Here is a 16,831-nt window from a genome sequence, read left to right as displayed (position 1 = left end):
GGTAGGCGCTCTTAGAACAGCGTAGAAATGCTTTAGGTGGCAAGGCGAACGTACCCTGTGTTTGTTTTCTTTATTTTCTCATCTGCATATCGTAGCAGAAATAAAGGTGCTCGCAACATGCAACGTTCGCTGTCCAGATTTAAATTTGTAAAGCGCATTCTGGTCTGCTGAGTTAAGCCCATTAGGCAAAGAGGCACTGAATGTCTCAAAATAATAAAAAAAAGTAGAGCCCCTCCAAAGGCATTCTATCTTCAGCTACCAAAGTTTATTTAACCTACGAAACGCTGTATTAAGTTATTGTTTATCTATTGTTCGCCGTTTATTAGGTATTTTCTGTAAACTTCAGGTAAGAGTGGCAGATAGTTAATAATTGGAATTCCACACAAAGCACGAAAATAGCAAAAAAGAAATGATTCGGAAATAAACAAAGCGAACCTCTCTTTTTCGATAAAAAAAAGTAGGGACAGAGATACTAATTGCGTAGCCGACTAAGCAAACGTGGAGACTGAAAAACTGCCGCGGAAAGCAAATAATATCCAGCAGCTCCAGGGCAAAACAGGAAGGTTAACAAACCACATTCCTCGTTGGTTACGTTACGCTGTTACAGCACTAACGAAATTTTCGACTATGAAGTGCTTCATTCCTGAAAAATAAAACTCTTACGAGTATTGCGGGTCTGTATCTCACCGGCGGCATGGTTGTTGTTTCTGGTGCTTTTAAAGTAATTTTCTTTAAGCGACAGATTAATCGAACAATTATTCTCCAGTTGATTGGCGCTAGCAATTAAAAAAAAGAAACTTTCCCCGTGCACCTTGGTTTCGGTGACTGTTGGCTTCCGTTTGTTGTTGGCTATATATATATATATATATATATATATATATATATATATATATATATATATATATATATATATATATATATAGTTAGGTAGTTTGTAGAGCAACGGACGCTATATTCGGAGGTCGTGCGTTCGGATCCCACCTGAAGCATGGTTGTTTTTTCTGCTGCTTTATAAGTAATATTTTTGAGCGATAGATTAATCAAAGTGTTATTCTCCCTCTAATCAGCACTACAAATAAAAAAACATTCCCTTACGCACGTTAGTTTCGGTGACTACGTTTCTTTCATAACTTTGTCAAACGAGCCCGTTATTTCTTTTACCTTGCCTATATATATATATATATATATATATATATATATATATATATATATATATATATATATATATATATATATATATATATATATATATATATATATATATATATATATAGGTATTGTGTTGCTAGAGGCAAAATGCAATGTTGTGAAACGCTTCAGTTAGCCATAGATTTATTTTGAGTCGAGGTTTCGGACAGAGCCTGTCCTTTCTCAGGACTGCAGTTACAGGGATCTTCATCTTCTTAAGGAGTTGGCATTGGGACGCATGTACGCCCCATGAACAAAACAAACAAACGGAAGCTGGAAAGAAGATGGGCACGAAGGAAAGAATTCTAGAAAAGAGAGAGAGAGAGAAAGGGAAAAAGTGGGAACAAGTAAAAACGAAAAACGCACTGTCCCCCGCCGCCCACACCGCAGCCGCGGGGAGCCGACCCGGGACGATAAAAAAGGAAAGAAAAACGAGGAGCGGGAGGGGATAATGGCCACCCCTCAAGGCAACAGAGCGGCAGCGGCAAAACAAAGGAGGAATCCCCTACCCCTCGTGTTTTAGAAATACTGGTGAAAATCGTGCTCGAAGATAACTTCAAATTTATCTCTATTTGCAAATTAACGGCACAGGCATTTGTACAAGGATGGCACCCACCTACGCCAAAATCTTCATGCATAGTATTGAATCAAAATTTCTGCAAGATTGCCCCATTAAGCCCACCCTATACAAACGAGGAGCGGGAGGGGATAATGGCCACCCCTCAAGGCAACAGCGCGGCGGCGCGAAACAGGAAGGAGGATTCTCCTACCCCACGTGTTTTAGAAATACTGGCGAAAATCGTACTCGAAGATAACTTCGAATTTAACTCTATTTTCAAATTAACGGCACAGCCATTTGTACAAGGATGGCACACCCACCTACGCCCAAATCTTCATGCATAGTATTGAATCCAAATTTCTGCATGATTGCCCCATTTAGCCCACCCTATACAAACGAGGAGCGGGAGGGGATAATGGCCACCCCTCAAGGCAATAGCGCAGCGGCGCAAAACAGGAAGGAGGATTCTCCTACCCCACGTGTTTTAGAAATACTGGCGAAAATCGTACTCGAAGATAACTTTGAATTTAACTCTATTTGCAAATTAACGGCACAGCCATTTGTACAAGGATGGCACCCACCTACGCCCAAACCTTCATGCATAGTATTGAATCCAAATTTCTGCAAGATTGCCCCATTTAGCCCACCCTATACAAACGAGGAGCGGGAATGGATAATGGCCACCCCTCAAGGCAACAGCGCGGCGGCGCAAAACAGGAAGGAGGATTCTCCTACCCCACGTGTTTTAGAAATACTGGCGAAAATCGTACTCGAAGATAACTTTGAATTTAACTCTATTTGCAAATTAACGGCACAGCCATTTTGTACAAGGATGGCACCCACCTACGCCAAAATCTTCATGCATAGTATTGAATACAAATTTCTGCAAGATTGCCCCATTAAGCTCACCCTATACAAACGAGGAGCGGGAGGGGATAATGGTCACCCCTCAAGGCAACAGCGTGGCGGCGCAAAACAGGAAGGAGGATTCTCCTACCCCACGTGTTTTAGAAATACTGGCGAAAATCGTACTCGAAGATAACTTTGAATTTAACTCTATTTGCAAATTAACGGCACAACCATTTGTACAAGGATGGCACCCACCTACGCCCAAACCTTCATGCATAGTATTGAATCCAAATTTCTGCAAGATTGCCCCATTTAGCCCACCCTATACAAACGAGGAGCGGGAATGGATAATGGCCACCCCTCAAGGCAACAGCGCGGCGGCGCAAAACAGGAAGGAGGATTCTCCTACCCCACGTGTTTTAGAAATACTGGCGAAAATCGTACTCGAAGATAACTTTGAATTTAACTCTATTTGCAAATTAACGGCACAGCCATTTTGTACAAGGATGGCACCCACCTACGCCAAAATCTTCATGCATAGTATTGAATACAAATTTCTGCAAGATTGCCCCATTAAGCCCACCCTGTACAAACGAGGAGCGGGAGGGGATAATGGCCACCCCTCAAGGCAACAGAGCGGCGCCGGCAAAACAGGAAGGAGGATTCTCCTACCCCACGTGTTTTAGAAATACTGGCGAAAATCGTATTCGAAGATAACTTCGAATTTAACTCTATTTGCAAATTAACGGCACAGCCATTTGTACAAGGATGGCACCCACCTACGCCAAAATCTTCATGCATAGTATTGAATCCAAATTTCTGCAAGATTGCCCCATTTAGCTCACCCTATACAAACGAGGAGCGGGAGGGGATAATGGCCACCCCTCAAGGCAACTGAGCGGCGCCGGCAAAACAAAGGAGGAATCGCCTACCCCACATGTTTTATAAATACTGGTAAAAATCGTACTCGAAGATAACTTCGAACGTTACTGGAACCGGTGTGGATAGGCGATTATTTATAACAACGTACTGCGATCGATTAATAAGAAATTCTGCAATCCATGATAAGACAGTAGGATGTAAATTTAACGAGGAAAGTTTCGCAAGTAATCGTTGGTGAGGCACTTTATCAAACGCTTTAGCATAATCAAGATCACGTCAGTATGTATGTTACTATCCAGGTTAGTGTGGATGACATGTAGAAAAACTGCAAGCTGTGTGTCACTTGACAACCCCTTTCGGAAGCCATGTTGTGAAGGATGGAAAAAGTGATTACTGTCAAGGAAGTTTATTATGTGGGAGTAGATCACATGCTCCATGATTTTACAGGGGACGCTTGTTAGAGAGATAGGGCGGTAATTTAGTAGGGAATTTCTGCTACCTGACTTGAAAACAGGAACGACCTTCCCTGTCCTCCAGTCGTCTGGAATGACTCCTGAAGAAAGTGACTGTGAAAAAATTAGGGTGAGATAAAGTGAGACGTTGTGTTTGGTGTTTTTCAAGATTTTGGTATTAATTTCGTCCATTCCTGCAGAAGATGATATTTTAATATTTTCTATTATGTATGAAATTCCAGTTTCAAAAAATTTATCGCTGGCATATCACAATGAAAGTCAAGCAAAGGTAAACATGGGGGTGCGGTCCCTTCATCAGAAAAGACAGTAGCGAACGTGGTGTTGAACAAGTTCGCACAGTCTACGTCCGTAATCCTTTCATTCAGGTCACTGGTGAGTACGATTTCTCGCGGTTCGTCGTCTTTCAGTGTTTTCCAAAACTGTTTGGGATTAGTTTTTAGTAGCTTGGGCAATTTTAAGTGGTAAAAAGAGTGCTTTGCTTGATGTAGAGTAGAAAAGTAGTATTTATCTGCTTCATAATATTTCTCCCATGCATTTGTTTGATCTCTAACCTTTGCAACCCGGAACAGACGTTTCTTTTTATTTTCAAGCCTTTTTAATGTTTTCGTAAACCATGGTTTGTGAGGACTGGCTCTGAAACTTACTTTAGTAACAAATTTATCGGTTAATTCCTTCAGCTTTTCTTTAAAACGTGTCCAATTGGCGTCAACATTATGGTGGTGGAAAGTTGTCTTAAATGTGGAAAAAATAGTGCAAAGGCCCTCATTTATCGCTTCATAATCGCCTTTGTCATACAACTGTATCGTTTTCTTGTACATTTCGCACTTTGTTAGTCGAAAAGAAAAGCCAGCATGAATTACTTTGTGGTCGTTTATTTCCTTGAGATAATAGATGTACGAAAGGCTTTCGGGGTTGTTGGTTAATATTAGATCTAAGATTTTGGATGTATCCTGTGAAACACGTGTTGCTTCAGAAACCAGCTGGGTCATGCTAAAATTGAGGCAGATATCGAGGAAGTTCCTGGCTTCGGTTAGTCCTGTCGAAGAACACAAATTGTCAGTGTGCCAGTCTATTTGCGGGAAGTTAAAATTGCCAAATAGTAGTATGTGTGCATTTGGGTGAGCAGCAATAAGCTGACACATGGTTTGGTTAAGCTGGTCGCAAAATTCGGAAGTAGTGTGGGGAGGTCTGTAACAAACGCCTAGTAGTACGGTGTGTGGGCGTGATTGGATAGTCACTCATAATATCTCCAGCTGTGACCGAATATTGATGACTGCACACGAAAATCGTTCGTGGAATGCAATCAGTACACCACCACCGCGCGTAGATGCACGGTCATTGGGGTACACACGAAAGTTCGGGATGTCCGATAGCACTTCGGTATCGCTCACGTCGTGAGTGAGCCACGTCTCGGTAAGTATTAGTACATTACTGCTAGAGGACAATACAATGCTAGATATACGTTCACGTTTTTGAAGAAAACTGCGGATGTTAGTGTAAATTGCAGAAAGTGAAAGAGCATCGCTAGAGACAGCATATGCTCGGTTCTTTTCTTTCTTTTTTTGGTGCTTCGTCTGCTATGATAATTCTTTGATGATGTTAGTACTGTCGTCAAAGACGTAACGCTTCTGGTTCATATACAGAGTTTTGAAACGGACGGAAAATGGCTTGTTCTTGCTTTTCGCAAAAGCAATTAGTTGTTTAAGCGCATTTTGGACTGGGCGCGAGAAATCCTCACCGATGCCATAGCTTGTAACTTTAAAGGTGAATTCACACGACGGACCGAATCGCAGATTTCGCGGACGAACCGCGCATACGTAGGCTTGACGTCACGAATTCAGGCCAACCAACTCATGTCCACGGATGACGCGGACGGAAAATGCAAGGCGCTTTTTCGCTTTGGGATTCTGGCGGGAAACAAATACGAATTCAGAATGAAACGCCACGTTGTCTGGCCACCTTGTTACTTTTCGTGCATTTTTTGCGACATGCGAAACGTGTGCTTGTGTGCGCATGTCTATTGTCGCGTCTTCGTCGTTCTCTGCCCAACGTGCGCACCATGAGTGTGTGACGACGTTGCGCTTTTCTTAAATAATCCCGTAAAGCAGTTCCCAACGCTTTGGGACATTGCCCGCAATGATTTTCCAACACCGAGGTGAAGCAGGCGTTGTGGGATAAATTAGCTGAACAAATGACTGAACAATGGCCAGCCTACGCTCCCTACCATACAGGTATGTGATATTTTGTAAATTCCGAAATGCACCTCGCCTATTGTTTTTTCGTGTTTTCTTGTAGCCTTGCTTATTTCGTCATAATTCACGATGTGACGATAAAGTAACTGCTGCGAAAAAAAAACACGCAGCATGATTGACACGCAGTGCACTGTGTGAAAGTCCGGTGTACATTTGTTTGATATGGATAATAATTTTTGGCAGCAGCGGCGGAGCGTGTCGGACGTGGTATAATCCGTTCTTCGCTGTGTTTTACAGTCGCAGATGCTGCAGTGTTTCCGCGGTGCTTCGGACAAGAATCTCACCGTGGCCGGTTTTCCTTGGGAAGACTGAATTCAAACACCGTTCTCAAGCATCGTTTCCATATCAGCGAGACGGAGCCAATCAACGGGAGCCGACGGCTGTAACGAAAGCTGTGGAAACTTTTGCAACGGGGGGCGTACTTCGCCAGGCACTTTGGCAGCAGCGGCGGAGCGGGTCGGACGTGGAATAATTCGTTCTTCGCTGTGTTTTACAGTCGCAGATGCTGCAGTGTTTCAGCGGTGCTTCGGACAAGAATCTCACCGTGGCCGGTTTTCCTTGGGAAGACTGAATTCAAACACCGTTCTCAAGCATCGTTTCCATATCAGCGAGACGGAGCCAATCAACGGGAGCCGATGGCTGTGACGAAAGCTGTGGAAACTTTTGCAACGGGGGGCGTACTTCGCCAGGCACTTTGGCAGCAGCGGCGGAGCGGGTCGGACGTGGAATAATCCGTTCTTCGCTGTGTTTTACAGGTTGGTCAAACCTCTTCATATTAAGTTCGTGCATGTTGCTTAGCTATCTGCCGCTGCTGCCAACTTGCTAGTCGATATTGGTCACCATGAATCGGTGTTGCAAATGTCGCGAAAAGCTAAAGAATGACGATAACGCTATCACATGCAGTGAGTGTGAATTTCGTTTTCATGGCGCGATATGTTCAGGCATGAGTGAAACGACATTTGCTTCAAAACGAGGGTCGACTAAGAAGGCTTGGAAGTGTGAAGCGTGTAAACGAGGAAAGGGTGATGCCTCAAACGGTGACTCTAATACGGATCCCGACCTGAAAGTTCTAATTGTGGAAATGAACAGGAAATTGACTGCCCTTCTCCCTCTTACCGAAAAGCAAGATGCAGTAGAGAGCTCAATCCAGATGCTGCATGAAGAGTTTGCCACTATAAAATAGCGTCTTGATACGCAGGATAAGGAAATGAAAGGAATTAAAGGCAGAATTGGCAAGCTGGAGAGAGATGCTGGCTCAAAAGATATAACTCAGTTACAACTCAGTGTCCATGACTTAGAATGGCGCAGCAGGCGCTTGAACATTGAGATTCATGGCATTCCTGAGGCGGCAGGAGAGGACCTCTTGTCAAAAGTCAACGAAGTGGCAGACAAAATTGGCATGAACCATCTCACTGAGGCGGACACCCTCGCACTTCATAGGATGTCGGCGAAACCAGGAAAGACAAAAGGTGTGATCGCCCGTTTTGTTAGGCAGGATCTTCGAGACGCTTGGCTGCAGAAAAGGGTGTTTCCTAAGGAAAAAGGCGACTCAGTGTACATCACAGAAAACATGGCCAACTATTCGAGAGTGTTGTTGCAAGCCACAAAAGAGTGGGCTAAACAGGCTGGCTTTGCATATGTGTGGCACGTCGACGGGAAAATTTTGGTGCGTAGAAGGAGTGGCGATGGCGCTAAGGTTATCAAGAGCGTAAGTGACCTCTCCACACTTGTTAGCTAAATGCCTTTTCGTGTAGTCGGAAACCCGTGACCCTTATCTTGAAATGGCGCACCTAGGGCACGTTACCTTAGAAGAACTCTTAAGAGAGCTTGGTGGTCAGACACAAGGTTATCTTCGTTGTTTTCACTTAAATGCACAGTCTGTATTCAACAAGGTTGCTGAACTAGAATCCTTGTTAAAAAAGCTTGAGAATTGTTTTGATGTTCTGATGATAACAGAGACATGGCAAACAAGCAGTTGTGACACTTTTAACCTTCCTAATATGACAACTTTTCCTGTTATTAGAACTACTCGTCGCGGTGGTGGTGTGTCTGTGCTAGTAGGCTCTCTGTTACAGCCTGCCTTGCTTTCAGAATTCTCTTGTGTCACAGATAATTTTGAGATTATTTGTCTGCAAATCAAAGACGCTGTAATTGCAACTTGTTATCGCCCTCCGGATGGTTCTCTCCTTGAATTTTTTCTGTTTTTAGATAATTGTCATTTGTTAACCAAAACAGATACAATGTGATACTTGCCAGTAATTTCAATGTTGATATGAGTAGCAATAGTATGAAGAAAACAGATTTTGAAAATGTATTGCTATCTAATGGCTGTATAAACCATATTGTTTCTCCCACACGACTAACGTCGTCCACGCAAACAATTCTAGATTTAGTAATAACAAATTATGATGCTAACCTTGTCAGTTCCTGTGTTCTTACTTACCTTATTAGTGATCACTTGCCTGTGTTTTGTAGCATAAAATTTAGTACTCGGGGAAACTTCCACTATAAAGTGTTTAATCTTTTTCAGCCTGTTGCACCTACCCTCTTAGAAGCTTTTTATCATGAGTTGGAAACAGTTTGTTGAGACAACGTCCTTCAGGCAACAAATGCGAACGTAGCTTATGATGCCTTTTTGACTTTGTTTCTTTCGGTATACCAACGTCACTTCGTATTCCAACGCCACACGGGTAATAAGAGATGTCGAAAACCTTGGGTGACAAAGTACCTATTGAAGAAGATTGAAAAGAAAGAACGTCTGTTTAAAACATTTATGCGAACTCGTACAGCATCTGATCTCGCTACGTTCAAAAAATTTCGTAATGACTTGACTAAGCAGGTAAGAAAAGCAAGATAACTCTACTATCAGAATATGTTCGGTTCCAACGTAAAGCGCACTGACTTAATGTGGAATAACTTAAATGCACTGATGGGTCGGAGCGAGAAAAAACAGATAGTTGAAGAAGTTTTTCACGAAGGACAATTATGAAAAGGAGAAGAAATGGTAAATATTTTTAATGACTACTTTGTTAACAGAGATTTTACTAAAAACCAGACAACATCATACAAAACTTTAGGGCAGAAAAACTCTAGCACAATATTTTTTGAACCAACAGATGCAAATGAAGTGTGTTCTCTTTTTTTGAGTTTAAATAATTCTCATAGTGTTGATGCAGATGGTATACAAATTAGACCTGTCAAGTATGTGATACGTATAATCAGCCCCATTCTAGCGCATATTTTTAATCTCTGCATTTCTACAGCTGTTTTTCCAACAAAAATGCAAGTCGCCCGTGTGATAGCCTTATATAAGAAAGGTGATAAAAATGATGTATCTGACTACAGACCGGTGTCAATTCTTCCTGCCTTTTCGAAAGGTCTCGAGAAAATCATCCTAGATCGAATATCGCGCTTCTGCAACAAGCATAATATAATAACTACTTCGCAATATGGCTTTAGAAGGGACAGGTCTACAGAGCTGGCGCTGTTGGACCATAAGGAATATATTCTAAAACATTTTGAAGAGAAATGTATTGTTATCGGTATTTTTGTTGATTTTAGCCAAGCTTTCGATTATATTAGTCATACTATCCTTTTTGAAAAACTGCATCATTATGGTATCCGGGGACATGTTTTGGCCCTGCTCCAAAGTTATCTATCAAATAGATTTCAATATGTCGACATAAATGGTTTCATTTCTCACAGAAAAAAAATAATTTCAGGAGTCCCACAGGGTAGCATTTTAGGCCCTGTCCTATTTAATTTGTACATTAACGATATTGTACACATCTGCTCAGATACCAAGTTCGTTATATATGCCGACGACACGAGTGCTTTGGTGCCATCACGTTCTGAAGCTGAAGGAATTACTAAAGCAAATATTTTTCTGCGCAAATTGGACTCGTGGATTTCCAGCAATCAATTAAAACTTAACGCAAACAAAACAAAGGTGGTAATTTTTCGACCAAAAAGTAAACAAATTTCGTTACAAGGAACCGTAATGTTTAGATCCGCAGCCATTGATGTGGTAGATACTGTCAAGGTGTTAGGGGTATATTTTACTTCAACTTTACAATGCAATGATGATGTAAACCGTCTAATCAGCAAACTGAGCTGCATAACTGGAATTTTAAATCGCAACCGCTATACTCTTCCAAAAAAAGTTAAACTAATGGTCTATAATGCTCTCTTTGTTTCCCACCTAAACTACTCTCATTTAGTCTGGGGAACATCAACAAAAACTAATCTGTTGAAGCTTGAAAGGCTACAGAAAAAAATAGTACGAATAATTGAAAACGTTGAATACACAGCGCCTTCTTCAGATATCTTTGCTTCGATTAATTTATTGAAAGTAAGAAATAATTACGAATACAAATTATGCAGGCAGTACCGTTTAAGTGTCCAACGAGAGAGTACAGTTTTTACTGAAATGGCAGAACTAAAACCCAATTATCCCATCTACAGCACCAGAACTCCAGAACGATGGAAAGTTCCAAAATGTCGTACTGCCTATGGACAACAAACACTCCGGTATAACCTTCCGCGATTATTGAATGCTGCAGAAAAAGAAGGCGCTGATGTATCCAATATGTCTCTTCCAAATATGTACAAATATTTTGCTACTCATACTCTTTTTTGTGAATGAACGCACAGGTCTATATTTATGTTCAATTACATTGCATTGTTTACTTTTCAAAAAAAAAAATGTTTTTCCAGGAGTCCAAACCCAGTGTTCTATTGAAACTCTTATTTAGGCTTATTTTATTTTGTGATGCGATATAGTGCTGTTTATTTTTTTTTTTCCTCTTTGCAACAAAAAAAATGTGACTGTCTATTGTCCCGCTCTGCTGCTGTATGCACTGTAAGGGGGCGGAGGATTTTTCAAGCCACAAATGTACGGCTTTTCCCTCCGCCTCCTTCCGCTTCTTTGTGGAGAATAAAACTTGTATGTATGTGTATTGTTCTTTCATTTCACGCAGAATCATTTAAGACCTTCTTTAATAACAACAGGCGCACGTACCGCCTAGAGAAGAAAAAAATGCTCCCCACAAAAAGTGGCCAGGCAGCCGACGAGGCGTACACTGGGAAGTGGAAATTTTTCAGGACCCTGCAATTCTTAGATGGCGTGCGAATGCCGACTCACCGCTCAATCAACGGGCAGTACGAAGGCAATGCAGCGAGCGCAGAAGTGGTAAGATATTTTGTTTTACGCCTCGCATATCTGACCCTCACAATATTAGTAGTATATTATTGGCAGTTTTCCTGTCAAAAGCTTGGAAAATGCGAAAACCTGTGACCCGTTTGTTTGGCGCAGCGCATGTGCGCATGACCTCCAGTAAAAATAGCAGATTAAGCCTGCAGAGCGGACAAGGATAGAGAAATGAGGGGCTCGTTATGGAACAAATACGAAAGCCAGCCGCTTTCGGAGACCAGGCAAGCATAGGGGAATATTGCTTGCTTTTTGTTTGCAGACCTTATAAATGGGAAATTAAGTATCCTAATGTTATCGCTCAAGAATATTTCCACTCATTTTTAAGGCATAATATAATTATAGTTACTATCTCACTTGTCAACCCCACAAACAAAAAAAAATTGAAACATTCGCCTTGTTTTTCCTGGCTTTATATGGCTGTTGGCTTCCTTGATATTATGCTTGCAGTAAGAACTGCACGTTTGGGGCAAGAGTTCAGTATGTACTTATGTTTTTAAGTTCGAATAGGAGGTTCGAGAAAAAATTTTCCTGCAATAACTGTACTTGCTACTTTTCCGTAACAATTACAATAACTTTCAAGACCTCCGACCATGTGTAATGAACACACTGAAAGCAGTAATTAGGACCATTATTATTTTTTATCATTTCAGTCTCCAGAGCAAGACACAAATGAAGATGTAGGGGGAACTGCAGCAGAGTCTGGCCTACTTGAAACCCAGGCAGCACCATCCCCACCCTCTCCAGGTCAGCAACCAGGCAAGAAGAGGAGGAGAAATGAACGGACTCAAGAGTCGAGTGCTCGCTGGAGCGACCGCCAGCAAATACTGAAAAAATTGGCCAGTTCATTTTAAGTGCATGTGCAGCCAGAGGATCCAGCAGACCAATTCGGAAAACTGGTTGCTGCACATATTAAATCTGTGCCCAGAGAGAAAGTGCTGTCCTGTCAGGCAGAGATTTTGAAGGTCAGAGAGATTTTCAAGTGATATGAGTGAGTCGGGAATAAAAACTTTTTTAAACATTTTATTTGAACACTGTTTCACTGTTGTCAATACTTGCTCACGTCTATGTGGGCAGCCTCACGCTGCCATGGCACAGCACCTTCGTTGCCAAAGAAGTTGCACAATTTTTGTCGTACTGCTGCACCGATGGCATTACTCTGTCCACGAGTTGAAGGCTGCATGGAAAGTTCTGAGGTGTTGCCAAGCTTGAGATGTGCATCTCCATCACTTATACCATCCATTCCCAAAAAGTTGTGTAGCACACACGCCGCGTCCACAATCGCTGTAGCACGTTCTGGCTTGGCATTGATCACGGTGTGGAGGCAGCGAAACCGATTGGCAAGTATTCCAAAGGCATTCTCAACAACGCGTCGTGCACAGGACAACCTGAAAAGCAAAAATACAAATCAGTCTACAAAGCACGCACACAAAAGTGCAAGAACAGGCACGGACAGTGCCTAAAACAATGAAAAGGGGAGGACGAGATGATGTACTATCAAACATCTGGATCAAGTGACTGCAGGAATCACAGTTTTAAAGCTCGAAATGTTGTATTCAGTATTTACCTGTAGTTGAATATCTTCTTGTCCTCAGTGAGCATTCTGTCGCTGAACGGCTTCATGAGATTCCTGCCTATTGGAAATGCATCATCACCAACTAATACAGGTGGCACCACAATGTCAGGTTAACTTGCCACTTTCACGCGGTCTGGGAGGCCGGCTGTTTCGTTGGCGATATCTTTCTGCAGAGGTGTTGTTTGCCAGACCCCCGCGTCTCCTTGCGATCCTGGTGCACCAACATCAGTGTAGATAAACCTTTTGTTGGCGTCCACCACAGCAAACAGGATTATGCTGAACGTCTTCTTATAGTTATAGTAGACCGAGCCCGACTTGGCAGGTTTGGTAATGGTGACATGCTTGCCGTCAGTTGCTCCGGCACAGTTGGGGAAGTTCCATTGACGTCCAAAGTCGTGCATTACTTCTGTCCACGCTTCCTCTGTTTTTGGCGTTTTTATGTACTCCGCTCTCAGTTCATGGCATATAGCCATGCAGGTTTCATGAATGATATCATTCACGCTTGAATGGCCGAGCCGGAACTGGCAACTCAGTGAATGATGGCTCTCTCCTGGGAAGACAGAGCATAATGCAATGTAAATTCGATAGCAAATTAAAAGAAGTGCACAAAAATGTTTAATTTGGGATTTGTTTCACAAGAGCACCAGAATATAGCAACCCTTGTGATGTTTGTTACTCTAGCGTAACGAAGCTTATCGGGTGACTAAGTCCCCATTCCTTTGCATCTCGTGGATGTCAAGATGTTAACAATCAAAGCAAACGAATATGTCGCAACAACACATTTCATAAGTTCTCGTGTTACATGGTGCCGCTAACTTGAAGACCCGTAGACTGGTAAAATAGTATCGAGCGGCAGTAAAGCACCAATTATTAGACATGCGGAGCCCCCACCAGCTTCATTTTATCTTTATCGTCAAATGCACTTCTGAAGCAATTCCGGGAATAAGATTCCCACACTAACACGTTCCCTTCAGCTGCCCCCAAAGAAAGAAAAAACTTCCTCTTCACTGCCGCTACAAGCACCTACACAGAAAAGTACGACACTCACCTGAGGCAAGGTACCGTAGTGTCACCTGCAGCCTTGTCTTCGCAGGAATGGCTATCCTCATGACAGTATCTTGCCTTTCAATCCGTGGACCCACGCATGCCAACAGCTGCAGGAATTGTTCTTCGTTTACTCGGAGCAGCCGGCGGTATTCGGCTCGATCTGCTTCCAAAAGCTTCTCGTACAACTGGTTTTGCAACCCGAGCTCCTTTTTGGCAATCCAGTTCCTTTGCCAGCAACTGCGTTTTGCGCAGTAATTATCACAATCACCATCGAGCTGGTCTAATTCGATTACCACTGCAGCGATCGCTGCCAACTGCCGCTTCCGCTGCACCTCCATTTTGACAGACAGAATAAACTTGTACGCTATCAGAGACCCGAAAATAGAGATGCCGAGGATAAGGACAAATTATGGTCGTCAAGCACTTTCTTTTCAAGTTATCAGAATTCTCAATAGAAGAGATATAAATATTAATTACAGTAAACCCTTCTCCACTTTCAAAAACGAATGTAAGGGAGCTCTTCTCTGCAGCGATGTCACCTATAGCAATCGCTAAAATTTCTTATGCGAGCAAGTTGTGGTCTATTTTTTTCTTTTTTTTGCTGATTCTGTGTTCGCCTCTCTGTACTCTTTTTTGTGTTTATATGTACATAATGTCTTGTTTTTTAGTAGGCTAGAACAAGCCTTAAGTAGAACTTTGTTATTTGATGTAGTGTTTCATGTATGTCTTGGTCCTTGTTTCTTATTTATATACTCATCGTACATTTATTATGCAAATTTTTTGTCACGCGCTTCTGTCTTTTTTTTTTCGTATGTATTTTCCTCTGTATAACGCTTACATCTGGCCTACTTTTTTTTACCGGCCCGCCGGACTGTTATAATTTGTAATTTGTATGTTTGTTTGTCATGTAGTAGGGGGCTGAGGCCCTGTCAGGCAACATTGTGCCTTTAGCCTCAGCCCCTTCTTAGGCAAACGTCTAAGCAACAAATAAAAAGAAAGAAAGAAAGAAAGACTACTCTCGAACCAGGTCTCAGCTGCCGTTCGCTGTAAACCTGGTGTCGAGAGATTGGCTGCTCTTTCCGTTTCCGTCCGCTCTGTCGTCTGCTATTCACGTCCGTCGTGTGAATGCTTTTAGCCCGCGGACGGAACATGACGTCACGGATTCGTTCGGCGAGGTCTGCGATTCGGTCCATCGTGCGGATCCACCTTCAGCATCCGGCCATTTGACAATATTGCAGCTTTGGTCTTGTGTGATGCAAGCTTTACTATTATGGGCCGGCAGCGACCAGCTGAGGGAAGGCCGAGGCGATGCGCTGCTCTATATCCTTTGGTTCCAAGGTTAACTGTAAATTATCCCGTCAAAGGTTTGCGACCAACTGCTCTGTCTCTGCGAATGTTTCCGAGGAGGAGGGGTCGGGGATGCCGTAGAAGATTAGGCTGTTCCGCCTCGAACGGTTCTCGGCGTCATCCATACGAGCTTCCAGCTCCGAAATTCGAGAGGCAGTGCGCTCTGTGTCAATGCGCATGATTTCAATTTCTTTCCGCAGTGGTACCAAGGCATGATAACGATTTTCGAGATCTGTTAGTCTTTCGTTCAATTTCCCTATTGTTTTGTCAGTAATGCCGAGTTGCGCTTTCAGGCCTTGTATTTCTGCAATTACCTTCGTTTGGCCGCTAGTCAGACTACGCAATTCCGCGAGAAGGGCTTCAGTAGAAGGGCCAGGGTTAGATTGAATATCTCCAGCTTGGAGTAGTAGCGAGTGCATTACAACAGCACATTCAGCAATAATAGTAACACAGTACCGTGGGCTCGGTAGCTGTACCAGGCAATAATTACTCGTTTTTTTTGCAAGCTTAAGGTAAGGTTCACCAACCTGCATAGCGAGAGTGAACTGAATAGTGGTCCGTGCACTGGCACAGTCACCAAGCCCACAGGATTGCTCCGAAGGTACTTGTTCCTTTATAGCTGGTAGACTCGTTGCTATCGACGATGATGCGGCAGCCCGAGCTTTGGAGAGTTCCGCTGTCAAGTGTGCCCCATGCGGCTTAGGCAGGAACTGCAGCCTGCCGACAGGTAGGAGCCGGGCAGTGGGTCCGTAGCTTCCAGGATCGGTGATTCCGCATTCCGATGTGGTTTGCGATGCCGCATGCGCAAGCGCAGGCAGCAGCAGGCGCACAACGTAGTAAACCATCTGCATAGCGAGAGTGAACTGATTAGTGGTCCATGCACTGGCATAGTCACCAAGCCCACAGGATTGCGCCGAAGGCGCTTGTTCCTTTATAGCTGGTAGACTCGTTGCTATCGACGATGATGCGGCAGCCCAAGCTTTGGAGAGTTCCGCTGTCCAGTGTGCCCCATGCGGCTTAGGCAGGAACTGCAGCCTGCCGACAGGTAGGAGCCGGGCAGTGGGTCCGTAGCTTCAAGGATCGGTGATTCCGCATTCCGATGTGGTTTGCGATGCCGCATGCGCAAGCGCAGGCAGCAACAGGCGCACAACGCAGTAAACCATCTGCATAGCGAGAGTGAACTGATTAGTGGTCCGTGCACAGGCACAGTCACCAAGCCCACTTACAATACTCACTCAAGAGGTCCACTTACAATACTCAAGGAGCTGTGGGCTAATAAGGAGATTGCATCAGATCTCAAGACAACATACACCTACGTACTTGAGTTGCGGGACGAATTGGAGGAAACATGCAGGTTGCACATCAAGGCCTGGAAAGGTCGCGCGAACGCTATAAAGGATATTATGACAAGAAAGCCATTCACAGGAATCCGAATCCGGACGACAGGGT

The 16,831-nt window shown here is 43.3% G+C and overlaps 1 long non-coding RNA gene and 1 pseudogene across 1 annotated transcript; one reads left to right on the top strand and one right to left on the bottom strand.

Moving 5' to 3' along the window:
• Positions 1-6,421: 6,421 nt before the first annotated feature.
• On the top strand, positions 6,422-12,438 carry LOC144124568 (uncharacterized). Its single transcript, XR_013313230.1, has 3 exons — positions 6,422-6,958; positions 11,183-11,394; positions 12,066-12,438. It is a non-coding gene; the product is annotated as an uncharacterized LOC144124568 (long non-coding RNA).
• Positions 12,439-15,190: 2,752 nt separating this feature from the next.
• LOC144123705 (uncharacterized) lies at positions 15,191-16,551 on the bottom strand (annotated as a pseudogene).
• Positions 16,552-16,831: the final 280 nt, after the last annotated feature.

The sequence above is a fragment of the Amblyomma americanum genome, chromosome 3, assembly GCF_052857255.1.
Source record: "Amblyomma americanum isolate KBUSLIRL-KWMA chromosome 3, ASM5285725v1, whole genome shotgun sequence".
NCBI lineage: Eukaryota > Metazoa > Arthropoda > Arachnida > Ixodida > Ixodidae > Amblyomma > Amblyomma americanum.
This window is presented reverse-complemented; position numbering and strand designations above follow the sequence as displayed.